Source organism: Pseudonaja textilis, chromosome 3 (genome assembly GCF_049901715.1).
Source record: "Pseudonaja textilis isolate UNSWEBS1 chromosome 3, rPseTex1.2, whole genome shotgun sequence".
In the NCBI taxonomy this organism is placed as follows: Eukaryota; Metazoa; Chordata; class Lepidosauria; order Squamata; family Elapidae; genus Pseudonaja; species Pseudonaja textilis.
Genome location: NC_141992.1, coordinates 90,906,358 through 90,928,083, shown reverse-complemented (window position 1 = coordinate 90,928,083; position 21,726 = coordinate 90,906,358). Strand labels below are relative to the sequence as shown.

Sequence of the window (21,726 nt, the reverse complement as noted above, 5' to 3'; positions counted from 1 at the left end):
TAGTCCCTTTTCTTATATCTGTAAAGTCTGTAAACTCTCCATTTATCATAACCTTTGCAGTTTGTTTATGACATATTGTTTCTATGGCTTGAGTAAATTTTTTACCAAAGCCCATTTGGTCCAATTGTACCTCCATCAATTCACATTATCAAAAGCTTTTTGTGCATCTAAACACATCAGAGCCATTTGTTTTTCAGGATGCGCCTCATAGTATTCCACTGTATCTAAAATTATTCTTCTATTGTCTTTAATCTGTTTCTTTGGCAGAAATCCATTTTGATCAAGATAAATAAAATTGTTTAAGTATCTTTTCAGTCTTTCTGCCAGAATTGAAGCAAAAATTTTATAATCTGAATTTAATAGTGATATTGGTCTGTAGTTTTTTACTTGCCGTGGGTCTGTGTCCTCCTTCAGTACAAGTGTGATATATGCTTCTGACCATGTTTTGGGTATTCTCTTCTTTATCATAACTTCATTCATAACTTCTAATAAGTGAAGATTCAATGTTTCCTGGAATGTCTTATAAAATTCCACTGGCAAACTGTCCGGACCTAGTGCTTTCCCAATGTTTTGCTTTTTTAAAGCTTCTGTTAATTCCATCATTGTTATGGTACTTTCTAACATTATTTCAATATCTTTGGGTATCTGAGGCAAATTTGCCTGTAAGTATTGAATTCTTTCTTCCTGAACATTCTCTTGATGGTACAGTTTTCCATAATAATCTTGAATAATTTTTTTCTTCTCCACATTTCCATAGCACACATGTCCTTGTTCATTTATCAATTGATTTATCCTTCTCAAGTCTCTTTTCTTTCTCAATTTGTATGCTAGCCATCTGCCTGGTTTGTTTGCATCTTCAAAATAGTTCCATTTAGCATTTTTAATTTTTTGTGCTATTTCTTCTTTTCCCATTAGCCCCATTTTATGTTTAGTTATGTCCATTTTAATTTTAATGTCCTTTTTTGTGGAAATTTCTGTAGTTCTTTTTCCAGCTTCTTGTAGTCATCTTCCAATATTTTAAAGGTTTTTTCTGTTTTATATTTCTTTTCCTTGTATAGTCCATTATCAAGCCTCTTGTATAAGCCTTCATCATGTCCCAGAGGTTCTGTAATGATGTATCCTCTTTTGTGTTTTCTTTAAAGAAAAAAGTCAATTCTCTCTCAATTTTCTGTTTAAAGTCTTTTTCCTTTAATATCGCATTATTTAAAGTCCATCTAGATCTCCTTTTTTGTCCTTTCCATAAAAGTGTTATTGGATTGTGATCTGCCTAGGTACTTGCTTCTATTTCAATGTATGTTAGGAAGCAATTCTGTTGACATCCATATCATATCTATTCTAGACCATGATGCATGTCTATTTGAATAAAAGGTATATTGTTTATTTTCCTCATTTCTCTCTCTCCATGCATCTTTTAAATTTATCTCATCTACCATTTGAAAGAAGGATTTTGGCAATGTCTTTCTAGCTTTCTTTGTTGTTTTTTGTGTTTTATAATCCAATTTGTCATTTATTATTCCATTGAAATCTCCCATCAGACAGATATTAGCATAGTCCAGTTCAATTATTTTCTTATGTAATTTCCTGTAAAAATCTTCTTGATTATCATTTGGAGCATAAATTGCTATTAAAAGTATCTTTAGATTATTGTCTATTATCTCCACCATCAAAATCCTTCCATCATCATCTGTACATATTTGTCCCACAGGGATTGTATCTCTAATGTATAGCACCACTCCTCTCTTTTTACACTGTGTCAACGCTGTAAATAATTTCCCTAATTTTTGTTGTTTCAATATATAATCATGTTGTCTTTTTAATATGTACTTCTTGTAGGCAGATTATATCAAATTTTAATTTCTCTAAATTCTGAAATATTTTCTCTCATCCATTTTAGACTTTATAAGAAGGATTTGTTGCTCTAGTAGATCTTGGTTCTCGTTGCTCTCTGGGTACACCACCTACGGCTCCTTCTTCTTTTTCAATTACTGCTATACATTCCTCTTGAAATTCAATTAATGACTCTTCTTTACTTGTATCTTCCTCCCTTCCTCTGAAATATTCCAGATAGAATAACTTTTTCAACTGTATCAATTCTGTGTCTTTGTTCCTGCCAGGTAAACATGAGACCTTCTGGTATCAGCCATCTGTAATTTATTCCTCTCTTAAGTAACACTTTGGTCAAGAATAAATACTCTCTTCTTATCTCTCTCACTCTTCTCGGTACCTGTTTCAGTACCACTATTTCTTTATCTTTGTACTTTAGAGTTTTTTCTCTTGCCGCCCGCAGTATTTGTGATTTAACTATTTTCTTAGTAAATCTGATATGAACTTCTCTTAGCAATTTATTTCTCATTGCATATCTTGTATAGACACAAAAAAACCTCATTCATTCCATCCATCATCTTCTCTTTAGTTACCTCTAATGCTTCTGCCAGGATTTCTGTCATCATTTCAGCAAGGTTTTCACCCTTTTCTTCCTCTATATTTTGAAATCTAAGATAAAATTCTGATCTATCAATTTCCCATCCCAATGATTGCAGAGATCTGCCCTTGTCTCTTTTCACTTCACACAATCAGAAATCCATATCTCCAATCTTCTTATCTCTTTGTACATCTTGTTCTTCAATTTTCTTGATTCTGTCCTCATATTGCATCATCATCTGTTGGGTATTTTCAATTTTCTCATCTGTCTTTTCAGTTCTTTGTTCAATATTCTCCATTCTTTTCAATATTATTTATTTTTACTTGTATCTTTTGAATTCCTTGCATAATCATCTGCATTTCACTTCTTTCTCCTTCTCTTGTTGTAACATCACCTGTATTGATTGTTGTCCTCCAGATGGTGAGGAGGAAGAAGTCGGGATTGAAGAAGCTGAGGCTGGTATCTTTCTGCTTATCTTAGAATACTTAATAGGAAAATTGAGAAGAAAAAGCAAGAGCAGCCAACTGCCACTCCAGTAAAAAAAAATAATAAAAGCAAAAAATAAAAATAAAAAAGGGAAGGGGAAAAAATATTCAGGCACTTGAATACCTTAATCCAATTGGTTCCAATTATGTAGAAAAAAAAAGGGAAAAAAAGTAAAATGGAAGAAGGATGAAAAAAAAAATTAGGAAAAAAATTAAAAAGACAGAAATCTGTATATTCCCCGTGCTAAAAAGGTAGAACAAAAGGAGGAGGGAGGGGAAAATAGTAGTCTTATTCTTGCATCAAGGACCCAAGTCCAAATATAAAAATCCAACTGGGAAGGGGGGGGGGGGTAGAAAAAAAAAGGAAAAGAGAAAATGCAATTCTGTCAGTAAGCAAAGCACTGCCACTATATGTTTGAGGCTCTTTACTAAATCAAAAAACAAAATTTCCAGTTCTTTTTTCAAGGTCACTTCAATCTTCTTTCTTCAATTCCAAATCCAGACTCCAGCTATCAGTAGTTCCACAGAAGAGCACCTGCATAAACAATCTACATTCTCTTCCCACTATCTTTTCAATGAAAAGCACGGAGTCCTCAAATGTAACACCAAATGTATCAACAACAAAGAAAGGAAAACAGCGTATCCAAGCCTCCAAGTGGCAGGGCTACTTATTTCCCTTCCCTTTCCCTTCCCCTCTAATATTAAAAGCAGGAATAAAAAATAAAAAGAGTCTAAAATTATTAAAGAGAAAAAACAAGAGAAAAAAAAGTTTTCCAAAGAGTTATTTTGAAAGGAAAAAATTAAAATTAAAAAGGAAAGACCAGTCCAGTTTAAAAATTGAAAAGGTTTTACAAAAATCCAAAATTCCAATAAAAAAAAAAGACCTTCAGGTTTAATTTGTGCTTAATCTCGCTGCTTAAGCACTTTTATCTTCACTTTTAAATTTAATTTTTAGTCTTTTAGGGTGTTCTCTCCAGAAAAAAATAAGTAGAAAATTATCTCACCAAACTGACACACTTCCTTTCCAGCTTTCTTCCGTTCCAGAGCTGTCCCAGTTTCAGCAGCTTTAATGGCTGCCTCTCCGCTGCTGGAAAAAAAGGGCTTCTCTTGGATCTACCAGGGACTTTGTGATGTCCCTGGGATCAACAGGATGTGCCTTCCTCAGTCACTGTCTCTATGGGACGTTTTAGGTCCATTGGGACTGCCCTGCAACATAGATATCAGCAGTGATCTTAGAGCTTAAAGATTGTATGCTGTACTGCTGCGACTCCAGCTCTGCCCTCCCTGTTTTGCCTCCACATTTTTGAGCAGCAGCACCACTGCTCTAAAAAGTGGTATTGAAAGTGGACCCTTTGTGTTGACTCAAATGTCACTTATAGCAAGCACTGGCGTTCATTATAGCATTATAGCAAATTATGCCACATGTTTTCAAATTAAGAAGTATTTATTGTGTTGAACCATGCATTCAACAGCAACAACAAACACAAGAAAAGAGTAACCTAAAACAAAATAAACTCCATTTATGGAACATCCTTGCCCTCATCCCTTTTAACTTTCCAGAAGTCCCTCAAGTCCTAGTTGTTTCAGCAAGCCTAAAGATCCCAGGGCACGCGCAAAATATTGAGTTGGCTCCTGTGTATTTATCATCTACTCTTTGTTAATCTCTTTTTATTCAGTTTTAGTTTTGTGCTTTTTACAATTTTAAAGTTTTTAATATTAGTTTGTATAGATTGATTTTAATTTTGTTATATGCCACCTAAAGTCACTTATTCACTATATAAATACTGTATGAAGAATGAATGAATAAATAAACGAATGAATGAGTTTTGACACAGCTTCAGCATCATGCCTCTGTAATCCTCCTAGGGCATCTGTTGCTAATTGTCTATTTTATCCTTTGCAATGCTAATGCTATATGGGGCTTGGGGTGCGTTGTTTTCCCATTTACAAGAACATCTGCCTTCCCTTATATCTGTTTCCACACCCTTTCAGAGAATCACATCTTATTCCTTCCAGTCAGCTATATAATTCTTCTTGGATTTTTAAGAAAAGGTTGTCTTGTTTGTATCGCTTCATCTACAGGTATATAAACAATGTGAATTGAATTTGTACTCATACCCTTTTCTAGCCTCTGGGCTCAAGCAAGCCATTTATTTTGATCATTCCTCCACTTGAATGTTAGCAGTTGCAAACATAGAACATTGTGGCTTTCTGTGGGAATTGATGTACAGAAAGGATGAACCTTGATAGCAGACAGCTTTCCCTTCATACAACTGCCCATTTCCCCTAAAACAGCTGGACAAGTACACAAACAATGCACTGAAATCACAGAGGAAGACAATATGACACTTCATATTTTCTCTGCACTGTTTGTAAAAAGGACAATAATATTTTTTGTGCTAAGAGCTACCATAGCTCAGGATGGGGCTTTGATTGACAGTCTTTGCAAACTCCAATTGGTTAGCATCAATTGATTCGTGGTATTATTCCGTCTTGGAGAAAAATCTGCTTACATGGTTGCTAGACATTGAAAACCAGTCAATCAATCATTTCTTGGCTATTCTCAAAATTTGGTGGGTGGCAAGAGTGAAGACCAAGGAAAGTCTGGATTCCAGAATGTTTTAGAGGATTTCCAGATTTAAAATGGTGACAGTATGGGAGAGACTTGAGAGTAAATGGAGAAGAAAGGAGAAAAGACCAAAATCATGCATGCTTATGTTTGAAATGTTTTACATTAGTCAGAGGCAAAGAGTCTAAAAGCAGAGGCTGCAGCAGAAATACATTTTTAATTACAGACCATTAAAACCTTGTCTGAACTGTCTGACCTCCTTGTCAGAGTTTTTCAGCCAGGATGCCAGTCAGGAGTGCCTTGAAATCAGGAAGCTAGAATGAAAGGTATGGGCAGATGTAACTGATGATGCTTGAATGGTTCCATATGGATTCTTTTATTACTGGAGGGATGTAAAAGATTGTTAAACATAGCTCTTGCATGACGCTATCTAAGGGAGCCAGATGCACTGCTTAAGCAACCTTTGCACATATATAGTTGACTTTTGCTATGATGGCTAATGTTCATTGATCTAATGGTATGTGGGAAAAACCTTGGGAGCCTGGGAAAAGAGATATTGTGCCCAGAGGTGGTATTCAGCAGGTTCTGACCACTTCTGGAGAACTGGTAGCAGAAATTTTGAGTAGTTCAGAGAACTGGCAAATACCATCTCTGACCGGCCCCACCCCCACCTATTCTCTGCTTTCAAAGTCCTAGATGATTGGCTGGGTCTTATTTTGTTGCCCTGCACAGGAGAACAGAGCTGGAAAGCAGGTTAGAGGGATGGGGAGGAAATGGGATTTTACAGTAACCTTCCCCCAGCAGTGGGGAGGGAATGGAGATGTTACAATATCTGTCATGCCTCTGTTGGAGACTGACTCCGAGGGAGAGGAGGAACAATGACAGGAAGTGGAAGTGTGGCTCCAGAGGTTATGGAGGAGACTGGGGAAGGGCAGAGGCCGTCTGGGCAGTCAGAGGAAGACCCAGGCCCATCCCCTCTCCATCCTAGGGCATGCAGGGAGGAGAGGATAAGGGAGAGATGTGAATGGCATGGTCTACAGGGGACGAAAGGGCCTTGATTCTCTTCATGGGCTGCAGCTGTGAGAACTGGAGATGGCCATGCATATGGGCCAGTGCTGGAAACAAAGCATGGAAATATTTCTAGTCTGTCATTCCTCTCTGAGTTTAGCATCCTTCCCAGTGTGTGTTCCAGTATCTGTGGACATCTTCAAGCCCTTATCTTGCCTGGTTCTCTTAATTGCTTCAGTGTGGTTTGTGTTGTTTTTACTCTTTATAATTTATAGCATTTTTAGTTTAAATGGCATTTCCTTCTTTTCGTAACTGCTTGTGGGGGAGTTTTTTGTCTCCTATTTGGGGCTTTGAAGCAAAGTGAAGGAATAAAAGGGGCTTCACCTGTTTTGTGACTGTGTTTATTTTGTATCCCACCCTGGGTCATCACAATATCCTTCCCTTGAAGTGGGGTGGGAGTGGAGATTTTACAGTATCCTTCCCCTGCCATGCCCTCCAAGCCATGCCACGTCCACTAACCTGCACCCTCAGAACCGGTAGTAAAAATGTTTGAATCCCACCACTGGTTGTGCATAAAGAACAGATAAGAGGAATCATGGCCCATAGCTAGACAGTGGACAGGGCAAGAGGTTCAGAAGAGACCCTCTCTAGTTTCTTGGGCGGTAATGCAATTCTACATGGATAGAATTGTCAGATTCTATCAATGCAGCTTTATAATAAAATAGAATTAAGTAATTGAATTGTGATTCCTACCTGTTTTAAAAGGGCTGACAATTGTTATGATACAGTAAATCTAGATGAAGAGCATTTATAGAAGATTTTATTAATATTAAAGAACATTTATATTTAATTTTTTATTTTTATTAAAATATTAATATTTTAATGCAACCACTCCTTTTGATTGTAATGCACTGTTATTTGACTTCCAGTACAATCTTCAGGATACAGTTATTTAATTGTGTACATAGTGAACATTCCAGTTATGCCCGTAGGCAGAGCAGACAATCCAGATCACCTTTTTTAAAGCTATTCACCGATTAAGAACGAAAAACAATGTTCTTATGATTTAAGCAAGTCTAACCAATTTCGTCTTGTCAGAGATAATCACATGCAGGGATAACAATGAATTTCAACATCATTGCTCTGATTATGATCTCCAGGTTGAATAATATAATGCCATATAATCCCCAAATTGTGTATGATCTAAAAAAAAAGATGTTGCTGGAGAGAATAAAAAATCCCCTGTAGCATGGAAAAACAAGTGTCCTCCCAATTTTAGCAGTAGTTTTCAGTTGGCATGAGTCACAAGACAAATGAAACAAAGGAGACCTCCCTTTTTTCCGAACAAAGAATGAAAATGACAGCCTAAATTATTGTTCTGAACCAAAGTGAGAGATTCATTCAATGAATTCAAAGATCATATCAGTAGGCTTGGTCTGTGTGTGTCAGTGGTGGGATTCTACAGTTTCTTTACTGGTTCAGTGATTGCGCACTTCGCGCATGTGTATGTGTGCATGCACCCTAACACATGCAGCTTTCCAAACACCAGCTGAGGCTCTGCTGTGCCAATCAACTGAGAGGATAAAGAACAGAAAAGCACAGGGATGAGTGGGAGGATTGATTCTGCGCTTTCCTGTTTTTTCTCCTCTCAGTTGATCGTCAGAGCTTTTTTTAAAAAATCTACCTGTTCAGCCAAACCAGTCTGAACTGGTAGCATTTCACCACTGGTGTGTGTGTGTGTGTGTGTGTGTGTGTGTGTGTGTGTGTGCCTAAATACCCAATTACACAAAACTGCACTATTTCATTGCCCAGTACAAGCACAGCCTTTCGACCACTTTCACAAAACAGCTCTGTATGCCAGTACCTGTATGTCATTGTTCACTTACTGTAGCTGAGGCTGTATTCCTATCTGCTTACATGAGCCATGTAGAGTGTATTAATGCTCATGAAGAAGGACTTGAAAGAGAGGACAAACTTGATGGAGAGAGGGAAGGTCCATTATCAAGGCATAAAGTAGATAAACACCGCAACAACCCAGAGGAGGGAGACAGAGGTACATCTCAGATAGTCACCCCCAAATTCACATAAAGGTAAAAGACTTAGGAGGGTAAGCATATTCAGAGTTGCAAGATTATATTGCCATAGCCAATCTTAATAAAATTAGTTTTATGCACACTGGGCATCAATTTCTTGGTAGTATCTACATCAGGGCTGTCAAACCCATGGCCTGGATATGTCACATGCTGTTTAGCGAAGAGGGAAAAAGTTGTGATATGTTAACAATGCCATGACAATGCGAGTTTGACACCCCTGATCTACATTGTAGGGCTGACACTAGGTAAATGGTTCCTAGTTTCCATAGGATTACCCTCTGATCTGTTATTGACCACTCAATTGTCCTTTAGCAGTGAGGGAGACTGGAATACTATCTTTAGTAGCCACTGTTTTCTCCTTTGTTAAAATGATTTGGTTGGAATACAAAGCTGTGCAACTGACTAGTGTGATTGGATGGCTCGAAATAATTGAAACCAAATCAGAAAGGATTTTGATAACTTGTGTGACAGGGACCCTTTATCTTGGCTGCTGCTCCCAGAAGTCTCAACTTCTCACTTCCTCTCTTTCTTAGGATAGTTTACAACTTTTATACCAATTCCTTCTTAGGATAGTTTACAACTTTTGTACTGATTCCCACAGTTAAATCTCTTTCTCAAACTCCGACTGAACAGCAATTATCTAAGCAACTTTTCAATGGCACCAAGAGATTCTCCCAAAACCCTCTCCTTGCTGCCACCTTGTGGTTGATAGATTTAACAATCAATTGGCTGTCCCTTAGTTTCAAGGACTAAAAAGGGGGAAATCACTCAGATGACAGTAACAATGGGAAGAAAAGGCATTGATTGACGGGACTCAGAACATTGGCCAAGTCAATTGGAGGAAGACTATCACATGGTAGATTATAGTGAGTGAAGTTGCAATGGAAGCACTGATCAAAATTTAGAGTTTTGCATGTTAAAGCTGTATGGATAGCAGCACATCAACCTCTTTCCTGTGTATGGTAAGAATGTGCTATGGAAAAACAAGATGGCAGCATCATTTTCTGCAGTACTGGGAGCATGGTAATATCCTAGTAGGTACAGCCTAAATATGAACTACTTTTACTGCAAGACTATGTTATGATTAGGTTTAATACACTGCATTGTAAAATTTGTGTAGTCTAATTGGGTGTACAACAAGCCAAGCCATAACTTCAAAGTGCAGTAGCTTAATAGTCACAGACACATGAAGCCAATATGCAAAAAACTATGTTGGTTTAATGTAATGGCCTGTATGAACATACTGCTTAAGTGCATAAATGCTGTCTTGAAATGTATTTGTTCCTCATTATTGTCCTTGTGGGGGATTGGGTCACAACAATGCTAATAAACAAAAGATATAATGTATTAATCAGTGAAAAAAAATCTTCCCCCCCTTGCTGTAGTTTTCTCCAACTCTCAGCTAGCTTGGATTAAAATTCTTGTAAGTTGGAAATCACAGGAGTTGTAATTAATACATTTGATGGTTGCCAGATAAGTGAATTGCTTTCCTTTTAAAGGTTCCGCCACATGAGTGAATACCTTTCCTTATATGGGAGACATTAAACAGAGACTTCGTCCCAAGTCAGTAGTTAGACTAGCTATGTCATCAAACAAAATTGCATCTTTCAACTGCCTAGTTCTATCCTAGTTTCTTTCTTTTTAAAATCCTATCTGCCTATTCACCAGAAAAATATGGAATAACATTTTGAATTACTGATAAAATGGTGTATTTCATGAAAGATGTCCTAACCTAGCTACTACCAATATTGCAGCTAATTGCCTGATATAATTAAAAGCCTTTGAAGGAGAGTCAGAAGAATGTCTCTAATTAACCTGCAATGACCAAGATCATAATGATAATGGCAAGGTAGCTCCAATTGCTTCAGTAACATTTCCATAAGTTTCCAGGATGTTCCTGCTTATGCACCTAGCAGAATTGATGACTCTTTCAAAGATTATTGGGTGAGTGAGTTCTGTTGATGGAGAAAGAGTGGCAGCTTAAGGAATGTTTAAGTGAACATGATATAAGCAGAGTAAAAAGCTACCAAAACTTTTTCCCCCTAAACTTCTTTGGAACCACCATGATTTAAGAAAAATTATAGAGAGCTCCTCCTCCTCTTTTGCTTGGCCTATGGAAGAAACTCTAGAGAGACTCTGTAGCTATATGGATGATCCTAATTTAGAGAGTGATGTTAAATTAGTTTAATAGCTATAGTACTAGAAATGGCATACTTAAATAATGTCAGCCTTCAAGATTTTCTCCCTTTGTTTTGCATCTTTCGGCTGTCCTAAGTAACAGGGGTAGGAGGGGGGAATGGTTATGGGAAGTGAGCTGGAGGTGTTACAAATCAGAATTGTATAAGCTGGGGGGGTTGATGCTTGCTTAGGTTTCTATCCTATGCTATGCGCAGCTGCAACTCTTTATCAAAATATGTCAAGGTCAATGGACAGAGGCCTCATCACCACCTGGAGATGCCCACATGATGATATACACAACTTTTAATTGGATGAGCCAATTGAACTATTGGGGGTGGGAACGTTGCCATTGCTTTGTATATGTGATTTACATGCCCATTTTCTCAGATTCAGAATTCTTTTGTTGCTACCACTTGATTTCCAGTAAAAGATATCTTTTCTCTGATTAAAGGAGTCTAAGTATTTCTTTCTTGGATTTTGAATGGAGCACCAGAGGACATTATTCTGGGTAGCAGCCCCAGTATTGTTTCATGAAAAGAAAGATGGCTCCCTTCATTTATGTGTTGACTACAGAAACCTCAATAGTATTTCAGTGGAGAACATGTACCCCATCCCCTTGATGAAGAATATGTTGGCCCACTTGGCCAAAGGGATTTTTTTTTTACAAAACTCGACTTGAGAGAAGCATACTACCAAGTTCAAATTAAGGAAGGGGATGAATGGCAATCTGCTTTTAACTGCCCCATGGGTTGTTTCCAATTCAACATTCTTCCATTTGGTCTATAGGGGGCCAGTGCAGTATTCATGCAAATGATAAATCAGGTGTTGCATGAACATTTATACAAAGGGGTGTTGGTTTATCTTGATGATATTCTTATCTACATGGAGACTCATGTGAAACTAGCGCGGTCAGTTCTGGAAAAACTTCGAGCTGCTGAGCTGTATGCAAAGTTGTCAAAGTGTGAATTCCACCAGGAAAAAATTGACCATTTAGGCTATCGCATCTCACATGATGGCATAGAAATGGATCTGGGGAAGGTTCATGCCGTTTTGGAATAGGCCCCTCCCCGCACCAGGAAACAACTCCAAAGTTTCTTGGGATTTGCTAATTTTTACCGTCAATTTATCCCTGCTTTTGTGAAGATTGCAATGCCTATCACAAATCCCCTAAAAACCAAAGGGGAGGTGAAACTGAAGTCTAGTAAACCACTGGAGTGGTCCATGGAATGTCAAGCCACTTTTGAGAAGCTGAAATGACTGTTACTGCTAATTACTGCTCTTCTTCACCAATACTTTATGCTGTCAGAGTACCATGCTAATAGTACAGAAGAGCTTAAGCAATTCCCATAAGAACTGCTTTCTTAAATTTATTTACAAAGGGGATGTTTACAAAGGGGATGTCTCTACAAATAGAAATCATGCCAACTCTAGTCAAGACAAATGATAACACAAATAACTATAAAACAACTTTATAGGAAAATGCAGACATACCATATCTGGGCTGCAAAAATCTAAATGACTACGTGGTGGCAGCAAAACTTTCTGTGGATTTTATGAGTTTTGCTTTTATCTAGGTATTGGCTGGATTGTGCCATCAGACATGGTGTTGCTAGGAAAATAACTCTTACAGATTTTCCAATATTGATTTCTCTCTGCTGAAAGATTCTAAGTAAGTAGTCTTCTCTATTGCTTCCCAGATACCTCATTATTGGACACCTTGCATTTATGATCCATTTGCTTATCTATGAACCATGAGAAGATAATGATTTTTATCCAATTTAACTCTATGGAATTTTGGCCCCACTAAAATTAATGAAGCAAATATGTAATTTATTGTTAATATTTTACATCACTTTTCTTTTAGCCTAGTTTGACTAAAACTACATACAAGACAGAAAAAAAAATATGAAATATAAAAACACAAACCAATAGGAAATCAATTCTAAAAGACTTTCAATAAAAATCATGCTAAAATTATTTCAGAAAGCCCAGTTGATTAAAGATACATCATAACCTTTCCTAAAATGTAAAACAGTAGGGTAATCACATACTACATCTGGGAAGAGTGATACCAAAGAAAACTGTTTCTCACATGAACATTTTCCCAAAGGCATTTCTAGAGACCAATAGCTAGATCTTTTGCTAATTACAGCTTAAAAAATTAAATCCTCGAATTAAGTCAGGAAAGCAATTGTCAGCCACTGCAAAAATATGTACGCACTTATCTAGCCCTAAAGGAAGGGCAGAAACCTCTCTCTGGATTCTGACACTTGAGACTGGGAAGCTTCATAAACTGCATTTGATCCTCCACATGTGATTTAGTTATTGAATTAAGAGCCTAAATTTCTAAAAAGGCTAGCAATAAAAATAAAAGTGAAATTTGTAATCAAAACACCAATCAAAATACAATTAAAATTAGCTAACTTGGTTGTCTAAGAGTTTTCTTTCCACCAAAGTTTAATTGTAATTGTTTTGAAGGAAGATAAAGGGATATTAGAGAAAGAAAGCTAAGGTAATTGCTTGGGAACAACTTTCAAAGTTGGGGTACTTTCAAGAATGCTGTATCTCACATCTCTGTAACTTTTTACTGTTGTTAGTAGAATCTTCTCAAGATCCTACCTCTTCCTAAAGTTTGAGTAGATCTATAAAGAAAAAAATTATGAAGTTTTCTACAATTGAATGTAACTATGATTATTACTTTTAACTACCAGGACTTGTTGGAAATTATGGTGGTACAGAAATCTAATTCAATAATGCTCTTTAATGTAAAAAAACACCTGATTCCTGTATTCTAGAATGTCTGAACATATAATATCCCATGTGAACATGTTATACTAATCCACGTGTTATAGTAGTCCAAGTAGTTAAGCCATTTGTCAGCCCCACTAAATAGACTAGATCAGGGCTGTCAAACTCCCAGCCCGCGGGCTAGATGCATTACGTGCTGGTCACATCCATGCCGGGTTTAGCAAAGAGGGGGAAGTCCTAATACATCACATGATGCTGCCACAATGATGTGTGTTTGATACCCCTGGATTAGACCAAGAAATTAACTCCACAGGAAGACTAAAACTACTTTGAGATTAGTATAACAGAAACTTGCAAGCCTAATTTTGTTGTACCTCCTCTTCCAACCCATCATTCAGAGAATTAAGGTGTCTGTCTGATCCACTACCAAATATTATAAATCTGTTATGAAATTAAAATATGTTTCAGTCCTTGTCATCCAGGCAATGGATTTTGCATTTTTACACCCAGGAAAAAACAAAACAAAAAGAACTTTTAAAATCAGGAAAAGGTATGATGGTGGCAGTAAAATCAATAGATGCTTTAGAGATACCTCTAGGTTAATGGTATCATGCTTTGATTTTTAAAGGAAAACAAAAACAAGAAAGGACATTTATAACAGCCTGCGAACATTTATCTGGCAGTAAGTCATGCTGAACTAAATGGGACTTACCTTTAAGTACAAGCGTATAACAAATGTTATTCTGCAACCAAGTGTTGTTTTTCTGGCTTTATCTTGTCCCTGATATTTAAATCTTGTAAAACAAACAACTTGCACAGAAAAACAAATGCGCAGGGCATAATTCTTTAGCAGGTGCACAAGTCTTAAGTTAGGCTTTTTACTCTAAGAACAATACTCTGAATAAAATGATGCAATCTTTACAGTGACATTTTTATTATGATCCTAGGCTGTAAGCCAGATGAAAACTGCTATTCTCTGTGCACTTGCTTGGAAGTAAGTCCTATTAAACATAGTAGCATTTACGTCACAAAGGACATAGGTAAGATTGGCATATAAATAAAGGCTCATAAAATGACATTACTTACTACGATTAGCATTTAGCTTCTGAAAGGGAAATTACATATATATGAAAAATTAATTTCTGTTGTTTCTTGCAAAGAAACTGCAAAGGTGAACAGAAATATTGCAGCTGTTTTAGACTCTAATAACTTGAGAATTAGATGAGATCACTGCAGGTGATGCTCAGAACAAATATCTTTTATTCCACATTATTAAAATTTCTGTGAAATTTATCTGGAAGACACTTGCCACTTCATTGTGGGTAGTCTTATCATATTCTTGTGTCATAATGGCTCTGAGTAATCATGTTATTTTACATCCTAAGAGAGAAAAGTTATCTTTCTTTAATAGTCCATTCCATTTTATTTTGTCTATGAAGTGATGCAAGAGAGCCACTAAAATGTGAATCTGTAATGAATTCAATGCTTTATCCATATCAAAAAAAATAAGCCCAGTAATAATTAAAAAGGAAAGGAGGATGCCTGTGCTATTTTTTCCTTATTTTCCAAAAAGAAGAAAGAGGCAGACTTATATCTATCTGGAGCTTTGATCCCTACTTAAGAAGAAGTTTGCTCCTTGACAGTCACTTTTCTTTTAAATAGTCCTTTATAAATTATAGTAGAACAGGCAGAAAAATTATTTTACATTCTTCCCTAACTCCTTATTTCTTCCCATTAAACTCAATTATAATTTCTTCCAGGAATTCATTCAGAACGAGGGGAAAAAAAGTCAATTGACCACTGGTGCACTGTTGTGGTTTGCAGGGGCACCCTCAAAAGGAATCAAAACAGGATCCATCAAAGAGATGATGGAAGCCGTGACCTCATAATCCAAGGCCTATTCAATTTGTATTTCTTTGGCTTATTGGTCATTGAACAAACTAATGATCTTCATCCTTTTAGGCTTCTTGTGCTTCAGTTAAATCCCAAGGAAAGATTTGGGAAAGGAACCTCTTTTTAAGTAGTGGTGCTATTATTACTATTAGGTGAGAGTTTTGTCCTTTGGAAATTTTTACAGAATTTCTACTTCTTGGAGAATTCAGGACAATCACCCATTCATTTTGCTACTTGAAGTTTGATGGAGAATGTTGAAAGGCTATTTGTGAGCAGCTCTGTTTAAAATCAGTCTACCAACACATGTAACAAGCCAACATTAGAATAAAAATAACAAATGAAATGATAGGCAGAAGAAATTCTTAGCCTCTTTAAATAAAATTATTACTTAACACATATAAACACAAATCTTTTGTCTCACCCTCCATCCAGATCCAAAACTTGTTTAAGAAAGATTTAGCTTTGCTTTCCTGAGATATCTTGCTATAAGGGCCAAATTAATTTGCGATACACATTTTTTTTGACGTTTCTACAGTCTTTTATGGCTTATATAGAACAATACTTGAGGGAATACTTAAGAGATAAAACTTTTCATCCAGTTTTGGTCACCACAATATACAAAGGATGTTGAGACTGGAACGAGTACAGAGAAAAGCAACAAAGGTGATTAGGGTCCTGGATGCTAAACATATTAAGAATGATTCCAGGAATTAGGTATACTAGTTTAATGAAAAGGACAACTAATGGTGACATGATAGCAGTGTTCCAATATCTAAGGGGCTGTCACAAAGAAGAGGGGGTCAACCTATTTTCCAAAGTACCTAAACGTAGGACAAGAAGCAATTGATGGAAACTAATCAAGGAGAGAACCAACCTAGAACTAAGGAGAAATTTCCTGACAGAACAATTAATCAGGGAAATGACTTGCCTCCAAAAGTTGTGGGTGCCTCAACATTGGAACTTTTTAAGAGGAGATTGAACAACCATAGAATCTGAATCTTAAAGCCCTTAGGACTGAACTGAAATGGTATAGGATTTCTTGCTTGAGCAGGTGTTTGGACTAAAAGACTTCCAAGTTCCCTTCCAATTTTGTTTATCCCATCCCATCCCATCCCATCCTCTCTATTCTATTCTTGTCAGCTTACATATAGAACAGTTGACAGAGAAATCTAGTGAGCAATAGTCAATTGATACATCAAAGTGGATTATTAACCCATGTGCATAATTGTTACTTTAAGAACACTTAATATTGCTAGAGATTTTTTTATTTATTCTGCACACAGGCCCTCCTCTAAAGCTATTGAGGAAAATAGCAGTAAAAGCAGGCCTAGCCCACATCAGGGCATTCTATTAAGGTTTGTCTGATTTTCAAAGGATCACTTTGAAGAAACACAAACCAATTGTGCTGCTTGATTTCACTTCTGGTAAGACTTCCCTTGGATTCCTTATATTAGAAAGAGGCTTCCAGTAACAAGAAGCTCTGGAAGCAGAAGACCTCCGGGTATTGCAAATAATATCTTCAATTCAGGGCCTCAACACAAGGACTCACATCACCTCAAATAGACCCAATACTCAGGGCACAGCTGGAGTTGAAGTTTAAATCACTTGTTCTTTAATTTGATTTCTTTTATATTGACTGGTACCTTCTTACTATACTAAGCCGTTCTTGGCCTCAATGTTAGAGAGACCCCTTGTGTTTTTAAAGAGAATTGATTCTCAAGGACTTAGGGTAGAGAATGAAAATTTAATTATGGTTCCCAATTTAAAAAATGACAGTCTTGGAAGCTTATTTCCATGCAAAGTTTCATGGTTGGATTAAGCCAAGTGCATGTGTGTGAGGGATGTATTAAAACAGGATGCCAGTACTCTAAAATGTCTTCTAGGACTTTTGGAAGAATTCAAGACTTTGTAAATCCTCAATCATGTGGCTGGGAAGAAGAAAAATATTACTGCATGCCAGAAAAATTGCTAAGATAGCATTCTTTCTCCATTGTCTGATAATAAGTAAGGTTAAATATACCAGCTTTATTGTTGCCCTTCTTTTGCGAAGTGAATGATACGTATTAATACACTGTTAATTATAGTTTTCCACAGAGGGAAAAATATTACCAATATAGCTTGAAGTATATTTGTTAACACATTAAAAAAAATACTGCCCCCTCTCTCTTGACATTTAACCATCAAACAAGCCATTAACTTGTTGATTAGTAAGTTAAGTCTAAGAAATTAAAATTCTATTAAAACATTTGTACAATTTCTTCCTTATTTTTCACTGGATGAACAATGAATCAAACAGCTTACCTTTCTTTTTAATACTTGAATATCCATTTGTTGCTTTTATTATCTGTACACTTTGAGTTTCTAATGGGTGTCTGATTCTACATATAGAAACTAAATCAGTTTTGCTGAAAAGGGGTGGGTATCATATATCCATCATTTTCATGTGATCAGAAGGCAGGGATAGAAGTGGTGACTTTTGGAGGAAAGATATTAAGGAACTGCAGTTGGAATAAGCCAATACCAAACAGTGACATTTCTGATGCACTTCATGCATACACTTGGATGCTCAAGTTAATTTGAAAATCAATGAGGAACAATAAACTAAAGCGAATTGCATGGGAATCTCAACTCTTAATTTTCTGCTATGACTCAAAAGTATATTAGAAAAAATAAAGCAGCATTTGGCATTGAGAGGATTTAAAATGTATGGTTAAAACAACTTTTAAATTTGGTGTCTTTGACACATCTCTAGGGCTACAATTCTGTGTGTGCTTATGTGAAGGCTATGGGAATTACTTCCAAGTACATGTTCATAGAACTACACTTTCAAAACCATTTGATTCATATGATATGAATCCACAATTACGTTTTACTTTATAAGGGTCAAGAAAAGGTTAACCTTGCAATTCTGAGTAAAGCCAAAGTCAGTTAAAAAAATAAGAACCTCTGAAGTTGCTGAAATCTGAGGATGCATGCTTAGACTTTGCTTTGGTCATTTTCGCATTGGTATAAGGTTAATTAGTTCGATTTCTGAATCAAAATGGAAATTTTGCTTGGTGTACCATTTGTAAGTCAGGCTAAAAGAAATTCCTACTTTCCTTCTATTTTTTAAAATCTATCATTTTGTATTAAAAGAATCTGCTATGCATCAATTATTTATTTCTTGTAATGCACACATGATATGTCAAAGGAGACTATTTAGAGAGAAGATGTACATGTTTATGCATTCTTTCATGTTTCCCTTTTAAATGAACTCTGCTGCTTGAAATCTCTTCCAGTAAATATGTCCTTATGCCAAAACCTTGAAAATAAATCCTGACATCAACAGGATCTTTTTTAAAAAAAATTTTAACTGTTATGATTCTCTTTCATTAGACAGAGGAGGATGGTTGTTTCTAATAATGTAGTTTAAGTAAGAAAGCGATAGTCTGGTTTAGCCATGACTATATAATAAACTCTGTCTGCTAAGATGTATCAAGGGTCTTCAAACCTGGCAAGTTTAAGACTTGTGGACTTCAACTTCCAGAATTCTTGAGCTAACATGACTGAAGGAAGAATTCTGGGAGTTGAAGTCCCCAAGTCTTAAAACTGTCAAGTTTGAAAACCCCTGAGATGTGTGAACCTCATTTTTCATGAAAAAATAGCACATTATTTCTTAATGTAGGATTTTGTGTCATGTGCCAGAATTATTTTGTGTCAAAGAATAAAATTATTATTATTTACTTAATTTTGGGTAGCAAAATGATTTGGACTACCTTTGAATTGATCCTTTATCTTTTTTTAAATTCAACCAATTCAGCTTTGTCTTGTGTTAGGGATGCTGTACCCTGATGTCATCATGCTGATTATCCTTCCTCAAATAAAAGGAAAGTATGATAGCAGTACTGCAATTTGGAAAAGAAAAACAAAGCATGTGTGGGTATGTGCATTGCATCTTCCAGCAATTCCTAAAAGAAGCTGTATTGTGTTCATGGGTTCCTATGGCCCAGGTCAAGTGGATTTTATTTGAAATAGTGTTGACAGGTATATTTATCATGATTATTTCTAATTGCTTGAAAAAATTAACCTTGTTGTAGAAAAAAATATGGAAGAATTGTATAGATACATGCTGCTGTCTCAGTGTCCTCTCCTCTGAAGTTTCCATATTCAGGAAAGATCTAAGGTGGGGAGATGTAATCATAATAGAGTAATAAATTCTCACAAAAGGGGAATCCTGGTTGCCCTGGATTCCCAATCCTATGGATGGCTTTATCTAGGAATGGGTGAATAGGCTACTTCTGGTTTCTCATATTTACTAATTGATTAAATAAGGCTTTCTTTTCTTTTTATCTGTCTGTCTGTCTTTCTTTTCTTATATTTAAATATGTGTATGTATGTACAATATAATACAACCTACCCAAAAATTAAGTCCTGGCTTGTTTTTGTGTGTGTGCACCTAGTATAAACCATACCCCAAAAATAAGCCCTAGTGAAGTGGTGTGGGCAAAGCCTGCATATGAGGCAGCAAGTGCACATTGGCTGACAGTGTCTGGCCGCAGCTGCAGCCTGCATAACACAGGTGAGCTGAGTACCTGTGCAAGCAGCAGGTAGAAGCAGAGAGGGGGAGGTAGGCAATCCAGATGTGCTGTGTGGGCCATAGGAAAGCCAAGCAGTGGCGGGCTAAAGTGACAGGCATCCATGGGAAGCTCGTCTTCATGTGGCAATACCAGCAGCAGAGGCAGAGGCATAGGGAAAAGGCAAATAATCTGGACATGTCACATGGGCCACGGGAAAGCCAATAAGTGATGGCCTGGAGCAATGGGCATCTGTGGGAGGCTCATCTTTGGATTTCTTGGCTTGGCTGTAGCCAGTGCAGTGCATCGGGATTTCCTGCCTTCTGCTCCACACATCAGGATCACCTGCCTTCCACTCTGTGCCTTCCATTCTAAGCAGCCCCAAAGTGCGCTAACCAAGGGACAGCAGGCTACAGCTGCTGCTAGATACCATCAGTCCCCACGCATTTGCCAGCTCTTGTGTGCACACTGGGGGACGGGTGTCCAGCCAGGCTGATCATCCTGAAATCATGTTTCCCTGAAAATAAGTCCTAGTGCTGCTTTTGAGGCCCAAAAGAAAATAACTCCAGGTCTTATATTTGGGAAAACATGGTACGTGTGTGTGTGTGTGTGTGTGTGTGTGTGTGTGTGTGTGTGAAAATTCAGTTTGTCCAACCTAAGAAATTCCTTTCAAAGCTTGCCTTAGAATTGTTAGGTGTTTTGCTATGCGTTTCTCTAGACTGGTTATTGCTTGCAATATTATTTAATGGTCAAAATAATTCTCCTAACATAGTAACTTTTGTGCATTATCTTCATGAGTCTATATATTTTTGTAATAGAATATTAGACTCTTCATAAAATGCTTAAAATATACTTTTTCACTGTAAACTTCAGAACATTTTGAATGATGTGAGTTTGAAACATAGTACACTACTTTGCAAATCAGGCACTGATTTGAAATGATCAATTAAATATATTTATATTCAAGTGCATGCTAAAAATTATTAATTTTTCCCTATTTCTAATTGTAAGCACATTTAGTTGATTGAGGTGATATCTCCTTCCCTCATCAGCATGGAGAATTTGGAAGGGCAAAAGGAGGCCCCATTACTTTCCACAAATTCATATTCTGATCACGAAAGACAGCTTTTGTGATTTGTCCATTCCAATATCCACTAAGCTGATTTCTGGCCTTCTAACATACAGAGTGAGCTATTCACCAATGTTTGCATTTCTCTGAATATTGCATTGCTGTTTGAAGCTGTCTAAAAGCTTTTAAGAAGAGTTAATCTGTATATTTTGAGAGAGAGGCATATGTGTACAGATTTGCACTAAATCCAACCTTTGAATCAGATTTCTTTTTATACAGTACAATAAAGATAATACAGGGAAAGGATAGGTTTCATCCATGGAAGAACATATGGTAACATTATAAGCTCTGAAAATATACTGATCCATCCACTTTTATACTTCCGTGACAGTTTAAAACTTTTTCATAAAAGCTTGCCGATTTGCTCATATTGTTCTAAAAATGCGCACAAGAGATTATAGGCATTACATATGCTGTTGGCAATCAGATGATATTGGATGGTATAAAGGCAAGGCTGGTCCTGCATCTGTATTTAAAAAAAGAGCTTTCTGATCAATGCTAACAAAACAAAACAAAAACAAAACAGGGATATTATTATCAAATGGATCAAAGAATTTCATTTATATGCTTGAGTTCTAGTGAATTTAATGAGCAAATGCTGACCATTTTTTCTTGATTGCAAGCAGAGAGAAAATGTCAGTAGACATT

The 21,726-nt window shown here is 36.6% G+C and overlaps 1 long non-coding RNA gene across 1 annotated transcript in view; it reads left to right on the top strand.

Annotated features, from left to right (window-relative positions):
* LOC148126210 (uncharacterized) overlaps positions 1-19,225 on the top strand; it is an 85,803-nt gene extending 66,578 nt beyond the window's left edge. Inside the window, exon 3 of the long non-coding RNA XR_015742585.1 lies at positions 19,212-19,225. This is a non-coding gene — a long non-coding RNA (uncharacterized LOC148126210). The remainder of the gene's footprint in view (positions 1-19,211) is intronic.
* The last annotated feature ends 2,501 nt before the right edge of the window (positions 19,226-21,726 follow it).